General features: G+C 47.6%; 1 long non-coding RNA gene across 1 annotated transcript; it reads right to left on the minus strand.

Moving 5' to 3' along the window:
- Nucleotides 1-842: 842 nt before the first annotated feature.
- On the minus strand, nt 843-4477 carry LOC146894821 (uncharacterized). Its single transcript, XR_015001235.2, has 2 exons — nt 2962-4477; nt 843-2314 (listed from the first exon to the last, which is right to left on the minus strand). It is a non-coding gene; the product is annotated as an uncharacterized LOC146894821 (long non-coding RNA).
- Between the last annotated feature and the right edge of the window lie 3189 nt (nt 4478-7666).

Consider the following 7666-nt stretch of genomic DNA (forward strand, 5'->3'; position numbering starts at 1 on the left):
AGGGCTACATAAAGATGCCCTGCCAAAAAATAAAGCGGGGCGATGGTGGCACATGCCTTTAATCCCAACACTTGGGAGGCAGAGGCAGTTGGATCTTTGTGAGTTCGAGGTCAGCCTGGTGTACAAAGTAAGTTCCAGTTCAGCCTAAGTTACACAGAGAAACCCTGCCTTGAGAAACAAAACAAACAAAAACTCCAAAACAGAATGAAAAAACCCACAAAGAACAAAAAGTAAATAAATAAGAAAGGATCCACGTATGAAGTGTGATTTGTAGGGAGAGAAAGGGGAGACAGAGCGTTACAGTCCAAACTGACAGGAACTCACTATGTAGCCCCAGTAGCCTGGAACTCAGGCAATCCTTCTGCTTCAGCTTCCTGAATGCTGGAGCTACACATGTAAGCCACCATGCCCAGCTTACATTATCCTTCCATGTGACTGGCAGAAGTTCCTCTAGCACAGGCCCAAGGGCACCACAGATTGGACGTCCGCATTTGATGGGCAATGGTGTGGTTTCCCTCTGCTGCATCGTGAGCAACAGAGACCCTGCTGTTTGTTTCTTGAGACAAGGTCTCACTGTGTAGCCAAGGCTGGCTTCAAACGTCCCACCCTCCTGCCTCAGCCTCCAGAGTCCTGTGCCCATCCTAGGTGCTATGTTGTGCATACATTTTTAAGTGCAGGTCTGGGCCTGAGGGGCAGTGGCTCCGTCTGAGGCTCTGTTGCTGACATCTGAAGGTGCGTTGATTTGACATTGGCCAGAGGCTGGCAGTGTGAGATGATCTGGGTGCTGAGTGAGAGATTGGACTGTGGACTGGGGTCTCAAAAACTCCGAGTACAGCACAGTGTGGTAGCATCCTGTAAGACTTTAAGACAAATCTGAAGCCATTTCTGACAATTCCAAACCCTCTCAGCCTCTGTGCCTCAGCGCTTCCCCTCCTCCCCTGGGAACCAAGGACCTAACAGGTACACATGCACATACTCAGTTCCTGAACAATTACCCATACACGTATGTTTTGACTCAGTCCCCTGGGAAACAGGGTCAAAATGACCTCTTACCTCATCTGATCTGACAATAGTTCTCCAGTCAATTATTGGTATTAGCCCTTTTCGAATAAGTCAATCATAATGGTCAAGGAACAACCCCTCTTGTTTCTATGGGGCCTTCTTCTTTAAAAGTAGACTGTACCAGCTAGTCGAGGTCTCTCGGCTTCCCGAATGCTGAGGGACCCTGTCATGACAGAATTAATTAAATCCTCATGCTTTTGCATCGGCTGTGGTATATGAGGTGGTCTCTGGGGGCGACTCCTTCTCGGTTTGGACACTAGAGTCCAACAGTCCTGCAATCCTACCACTAGAGAAGGATCATGAAAGCAAGGTCAGCCTCGGCTACATACTGAGCCCTTGTCTCAAAGAGGGAGGGAGGGAGGGAGGGGAAAGGAGGAGGAGGAGGAAGGCAAAAGGAGTGGAGGCCGGACGGCAGCCAGAGAAAAGGAAGGGCCCACATGACAAACCTGACCAATGGACCAGCAAGTTGACTCAATGGGTAAAGCCACTTGCTGCCAACCATGAAGGTCTGAGTGGGGTTGCCCAGGATCCATAAGATGGAAGAGGGAGCCATCTCCTGAAAGTTGTTCTTTGACCTCCACTCATTCAGTGGTGAGTCCCTACTCCACATAAACAAACCGCAATGAAGATTTTTAGAAAGGGACCAAGGTAGTCCTTTGCAAGCCTAAATGTGTCCACTAGATGGCATCAAAGCTAATAAGATCTCCTTCCCAGGCATTTCCCCTAAGAAGAGCAACCCAGGTCTGACCCCTCGGCTCCTGAGGCTGGGATGTTCTCTCTGAAATCCGGCCGAGCCGCATACAGGTCTGAGAGGTTGGAACTTGAGGAGTATGCGGCTGCAGAAGGTTACACAGGTGTGTCCTGGCCAGAGATGGGACTGGAATGCAGGTTGTGATACAGATCGCAACAGCCAAGGGGAGCAACAACTTCCGATTTGCACAGCTTCAGAAAGCTCTCCCACGGAGGAAGGCAAGAACCAGCAAATCTGGGAGGGGCGGGGAATATGGGCGCCACCGACGACCTCTGCGGAGGAACCAGCTGCCCCAGAAAACACAGGACCAGCGGGAAGATCCGCCACGTCGGGCATGAAGGCTCAAGGACGCCCCAAATGGAATGTTGGAATGTACTTTCTGGAAAACTGGAAAGATGAAGTGGACAGGGGGTAGGGTACAGAAAGGTACTGGAGGCGAAGATGCTTTGAAATCCTTGAAGTCCTCACCCACATCAGGGCCGTGCCTTTGTCTTCCCGGATCTAGGAAAGGAACGAAAGGAACAGCAACAGCAGTCAGGAACAGCAAAGCCAGGCCTGCTGTTCAGTCACCACCCCCTGCAGGCCCACATCTGTGCCTCTCAAATGTCAAAAGGTATCAGGCTCCTGGTACCAGCTGCAGTCTCAATACATCCTACACTCAGAGGACCAGGAAGGAGGGACAGAGGGGAGAATGAACGCTGGCAAACAGAAACAAATGACAGAGTGTATCTCCCAAAGACAGCGGCACCCACTCTGCTACCTCATGCACCTCTTACCAGACGGGGCAGGCAGCCCTCTGTTTCCTTCCCTTGAACCAGGACCCACATCTTAAACCCATCTACTTGGAAGCCCCTATGCAACTAGCAATAGCCAGAGGGACACAAGGTGTAGGCGAGGGGCCTGAGAACAGAGCGCAGGACATGGGACTGAGCCGACATCCGGAGATTCCATGTTAGCTTTGAGCTCACCCAGGCCATGCTGCTGCCGATCCTTGAGTGAATCATGTTAAACTATTTTTTTTCTTTATTTTCCCAGTGAAAATTGTTTCACGGCACCTGTACTGGTTAGTTTTTGTTAATTTGACAAACTAGAATCACCAGGGAAGAGGGAACCTCAACTGAGGAGTCGCCTCTGATAGACTGACTGACCTGTGGGTGTGTCTGTGGGCCTTTTTCTTGATTGGTGATTGGGGGGGTGGGCTTAGTCTGCCGTGAACAGTGTCACCCCTGGGCAGGAGGTCCTGGGTTGTAAAAGAAAGCAAGCTGGACAAGTCCTGGAGGGCGAGTCAGAAGACAGCAGTTCCTCTATTCTGGCTTAAGGTTCCTGCCCGGCTTCCCTTGATCACGGACTGTGATGTGGACGTGTAAGCCAAACACACCTTCCCCAAGTTGCTTTTGGTCATAGCAACAAGGAGCAAACCAGACCGGAACCCGATCAAACACAAGACCTAAAGTTCCTGGTGGTAGGTCATCTCTGTTTGCTTGGTACTAGCAGGTTTCCGGGACTCCAGACTTTATAGAGTGGGCGTGATGCCACACACCTGTAATCGTGGCTCCCAGGAGGGCGAGGCAGGAGCTGTACAAGACTTTTTCCACTCCCCCACCCCAGAGACTTTCAGTGCCTTCACCAACTGAGCAATCGACCAACTGCACCAGCTGGTCTCAACAAAGCGGGGCTCTCGAGTTCAAGGGTGCATCTGAGACACCTGGGGGCTTTCAAAAACACAGGTGGCGATGGCAGGCAGGTGTCCTACCCCCAGAGTTTCTGGTTAGGTCAAGGGTGGTGTCTGCTACTTCGCGTTTCTAACAAGTTCGCCTCCGTTGGTTGAAGCACGAACTTCCAGAAGGACTGGTCTCAATGCAATGCTGGGCCTGGTACCTTCACGTTCCAAATTATTGCTGATCCCAGCATCTCCAGGGGTTGGCTCAGCGGGGTGTCTTGCAGCAGAGGACAGCAATGTCCTTTTATCGTTAACCAAGAAAACTCTTTGAGCCTCCCTAAAAGGATGCCTGTGCTCTGTGGCAATGGGGCTCAGTTCAGAAGGGCTGGGGCCTGCCCCGAGAGAGCGGTGGGCCCATCTGTTGAGAGCTGAGAGCAAGCTGAAATGGGCTCCACCCTGTCAGGGCGCCATGCCCAGAAAATAGCAGCTCTGAACGCTTCAAGACCAACCTCTGGGAAAGGAAACCAGCGGCTGGACTTTTAATTTCAGACTGAAACCTCCGTTTTTTGAGCTGTGGGGACGGAACCAAGAACCAGGTGCACAGGCCCTGCCACCGAGCAACACTACTAGTCCTGGACTTCCTCTTTTTCTTCAATTTTGTTGAAACAGGCTGGCCTTGAACTTCTGATCTTCCTGCCCCTAGTTCTCAAATCCTGGGATTTCAGGGTTGTGCCACCAAGCCTGGCCCTCGCCTCTTTTAACTGGGCAGGTTGCAGGTTTTGAGGGGCAAGATGTGCCAAGGCCGGCCTCTGAGAGCAAGATTGCCCTCTGGCACCTGTGGCGTTCCTCCCTCCTGGCTGGAACTCCGCTCCCAAGCAGTTTGCTATGCCAGCAGCGCTTTTGGTTTCCTTCAGGAACTGCTGTTCTTAGATGTGGTCAGTGGAGCCCTCACCTCGCAGTTGCCAGGCTCTGGTTCAATCCTCTCTCCCCCGCAAAGTCTTACACAACTGAGGCCTGGCCTTGAACTTTGCTCTCTCGCCTCCACCTCCCAAGTGCTGGCATCGCACGTGTGAGACTCCACGCCCAATTCATGTGGCACTGGGCTCAAACCTAGAGCTTTGAAACTGTTAGGTACACGCTCCACCAACTGAATCTCACAGATAGCCCGGCATTCTCATACACACATACACATCAGTGCATTTTGTTCATATGTGTTCCTTCGTTACCCTTCCTCCCTTCCCAGAGAGCCCCCTTCATCTTCATCTTCATCTTCGTATTTATTATATGTATATATATACATATATTTATGTATATATATATATACACACACACACACACAGATATATATTTATTGTGTTTTCTTTGAGTCTAGCCTTTAATGGTTGAACCATCACTCCAACTCAACATGCATACACATTTCTAAATGCATATCAGCTATAGCCCCAAATTAAGCCCTGAAGATATAATTTAAACAGACCCATTACAAGCAATGAAATTGAATCTGTTATTAAAAGCCTCATCTAAAAAAGAATCCCCAAACCAAAAAAAAGCTCAGGTGGGCCAGACACGGTGGCACATGCCTTTAGCACTTGGGAGGCAGAGGCAGGTGGATTTCTGTGAGTTCCAGACCAGCCTGGTCTACAGAGTTAGTCCCAGGACAGCCAGAGCTGTTACACAGAAAAGCCCTGTTTAAAAAAATACAAAAAAAAAAAAAACCCAAAAAACAAAACAACAACAAAAAAGAACCTATTGAGTTATCCTATTGAATCCACTAGGAAACTCTTGGACTTAATAAGCAGCTACAGTAAGCTGACAGGATACAAAATCAATAAGAATAAGAACCCTTCATTTATACCAACAATCTACACTTTCAGAGAAAGAAATTTAAAAAGCATCCCATTCAAAAATAATCCCTAAAATTAAGTATTTAGAAATACATCTAATCAAATAAATGAAAGACCTCTACAAACTTCAAAATATGGGACTAGAGAGATGGCTCAGCAGTTAAGAGCATTTGCTGTTCTTGCAGAGGGCCTCCGTTCGATTTCTAGCACCCACATAGTGGTTCACAACCATCCACAGGCTCACACAGGTGCACATACATGCAGGCAAAACCTTCATACATATATGGCAATAAAACAAGCCCTTAACTAAAAAAAAAAAAAAACCCTTCAAAATATTGGAAAAGGAAGTCACAGAAACACTGGATCATGGTAAGATATAATAGGTTCCTGAATTGAGGAATATGGTAAAATGGTTATATAACTAAGATTAATTTACAGACAAGGCAATTCTGTCAAAATTCTGATGTTACGTTTCAGCTTAAAAAATATCAATACAAGAATTCATAAGGGCACAAGAGACTATGAATAGCTAAAGCAACCGTAAGGGGTAAGAACACTGCTGGAGGTATTAACATACTTGACCACAAAACAAAAGCAAAAACCTGACCTCAGATCCCACTATAGAGCTCTAGTGACAGAGAGCCTCCTGCCTGCACAGAGACAGACAAGCAGACTGATGGACTAGAGCAGAAGACGCTGAAATAAGATGAGAAAGTCATGGCACTTAATTTCTGACAGAAGAGGCAAAAAAAAAATACACTGAGGGAAAGGTTATTATTTCACAAACAGTGCTGGGAAAACTGGGAATGGGGCCGGGGGTGGTGGCACGCTCGCCTTTAATCCCAGTACTAAGGAAGCAGAGGCAGGCGGATCTCTGTAAGTTCAAGGCCAGCCTGGTCTACAAGAGCCAGTTCCGGGACAGGCTCCAAAGCTACAGAGAAACCCTGCCTCCAAAAAACCAAAAAACAAAACAAAACAAACCCAAAGCACTGGAAGTTTTCCAAGAAAACGGATTCCCTATAAGATACTGGGGCAGGCAAGAACATTTTACATAGAACAGCAACTGCACAGAAACTGAGCCCAGTGTCAGCACAGGGACTACAGAAGTCAGGTGTTTCTGCACAGCGAAAGACACAACAGAGCAGACAATCCACAGGATGAGAAAAAAAAATCTTTACTAGCTTCACTTCCATAAAGGGGCTAATATCAAGAATACACAAAAGAATTACAGAAAAACATCTGTTTTGTTTTGAGACAGGGTCTCATTTGACTAGCCTAGTACTATGTAGGTCAGAATTAAACACCATGAAATAAAAACTGATAATAAACAAAGGGACAATTGAATTGAATAAACAGTTTTCAAAAAAAAAAAAACCCAAACAACTAATAACTACTTCAAAAAGTGTTCAGTATCCCTAGCCATCAGGGAAATGCAAATTAAAACTACTTTGAGATATTGTCTCACTCTAGTTAGAATGGCTGTCATCAACAAATCAGATGATGACAGATGTTGGCGAGGACACAGAGAAAAAGACCCCTAGTCACTGACGGTGGGGTTGCACCAGGTGTGGTGGTGCACGCCTTTAACACCAGCACTTGGGTGTAATGCGAATTCTAAATGGTTCTAATAAAAACCCAGAGTCAGATATCGGGGTAAATGCTGAAAGATCCAGCCACCTTTTACCTCGGCAACTAATCCGACTCCCGGTTTTTATTATTAAGACCAATTAGAGGGCTGGAGAGATGGCTCAGTGGTTAAGAGCTTTGCCTGCTCTTCCAAAGGTACTGAGTTCAATTCCCAGCAACCACATGGTGGCTCAAAACCATCTGAAATGAGGTCGGGTGCCCTCTTCTGGCCTGCAGACATACACACAGACAGAATATTGTATGCATAATAAATAAATATATTTAAAAAAAAAAAGACCAATTAGAATTCGTGCTACACTCAGGAGGCAGAGGCAGAGGCAGGTGGATCTCTGATTTTGAGACCAGCCTGGCTTAGAGAGTTCCAGGACCACCAGGGCTACACAGAGAAACCACCTTGAAAGAAAAAAAACAAAAACAAAACAAAACTACAACGTTTGCGTTTGTTGTCCAGTTTCAAAGAGTTTGAAGCCGGCATGTGGTAAGGCGGCGATAGCTTCATCTCGACACAGCGGGACCCCTTTGGAGGCAATGCGGGGGCGGGGCGGGGAGTCCATGCTCAGTTTTAATAGGTTGTTTCTGAATGTGACCGAGACCCTGACCACAAGCTGCTCCCGAGCTGATGTGGGAAGCCTGATGACACCCTTGTCCCCAGTTCAGCACCTACTAACACACGCCAGACTGAGGTATGAGTAACGGGGCAGA

This window comes from Myodes glareolus, chromosome 5 (assembly GCF_982192425.1).
Source record: "Myodes glareolus chromosome 5, mMyoGla1.1, whole genome shotgun sequence".
Lineage (NCBI taxonomy): Eukaryota > Metazoa > Chordata > Mammalia > Rodentia > Cricetidae > Myodes > Myodes glareolus.